Source organism: Lagenorhynchus albirostris, chromosome 13, assembly GCF_949774975.1.
Source record: "Lagenorhynchus albirostris chromosome 13, mLagAlb1.1, whole genome shotgun sequence".
Classification (NCBI taxonomy): Eukaryota; Metazoa; Chordata; class Mammalia; order Artiodactyla; family Delphinidae; genus Lagenorhynchus; species Lagenorhynchus albirostris.
In genome coordinates, this window is record NC_083107.1 from 76,935,241 (window position 1) to 76,936,380 (window position 1,140).

The 1,140-nt window shown below is 26.9% G+C and overlaps 1 non-coding gene across 1 annotated transcript; it reads right to left on the reverse strand.

Moving 5' to 3' along the window:
* Positions 1 to 393: 393 nt before the first annotated feature.
* On the reverse strand, positions 394 to 500 carry LOC132532017 (U6 spliceosomal RNA). The gene has a single exon (XR_009544279.1). It is a non-coding gene; the product is annotated as a U6 spliceosomal RNA (small nuclear RNA).
* Positions 501 to 1,140: the final 640 nt, after the last annotated feature.

Here is a 1,140-nt window from a genome sequence, read left to right on the forward strand (position 1 = left end):
TCAAAATACTGCTTTAGTTTCATCCCACAGCTTTAATATAATGTATATTCACAATATTTCTGTTTAAAGTTTTTTCCAGTTTCCTTGATAATTTAGTATTATTTAACCCATAAATTATTTGTAACTTAAAACAAAAACACATTTTCTAATTACCTTTATATTATTTATTTTTGTTTAATGATGTATTTAGCAGAAAATACTGTATGCTTTTTCTTTTTCTTTTTTTTTTGCTTTAAGGCATTCCATTTTGTTCATTTTTCCCTCATTCTCAATAGTTGCACAGAGATTGACACATAGAAAATGCTCAGTGCTTTTGAACACGTGAAGGGATTTTTAAAAAGAATTTTAAAAATTGCTCCTAATAATACAACCTCTGAAGAACACATCATATACAAAAATATGGAATGCTTCATGAATTTGCATGTCATCCTTGCACAGAGGCCATGCTAGTCTTCTCTGTATTGTTCCAATTATAGTATATGTGCTGCTGAAGCAAGCACCAGACTGTATGCTTTTAATGTTATAATTTATATATATATTTTTTTCTTAAAGTTCTTATAAATTGTTAATTTTCATGAATGTTGGTGGATTAGTAATGCAAACTATTCATCAGTTGTCCATTAGGTCAATTTAGTTAAGCATATTGAAATCTACTATAGTCAGTTTTTTCCTGCTCATTATTGCAGAGTAAGAGAGGATTTTGTCATATATACCCCAGATAATTTCCTTTTATAGTACTGTCAATTTTTGCTTTATGTATTTTGAGACTATTATATTTTATGCATAAAAATCTAGAATTGTTTTATCCTCCTCGTGAACTGAATTTTATCGTTCTGAAGTAACTTCTTTTTAATTCTATTAGTACTTCTATTATATGGTGTATTTTGTTTGATATTAATGTAGCTGCATCAGCTTTTACATTCCATCCTTTTAAATCTGGCTATTTCAGCATTTCCATTTCTTTATGTTTTAGGGTCTAATAATTTATGTCTTTAAATTGGATTCAGTTCATTTAAACTTATTTATTGTTCTTATGGGTGTATATAACATACATATATCTAATGATTGATTTTCTACTTATATCTAATCAGTTTTTATTTAGTTTTTTGCTTTTTTTAGGTGTTTCATGAATAATTTGTA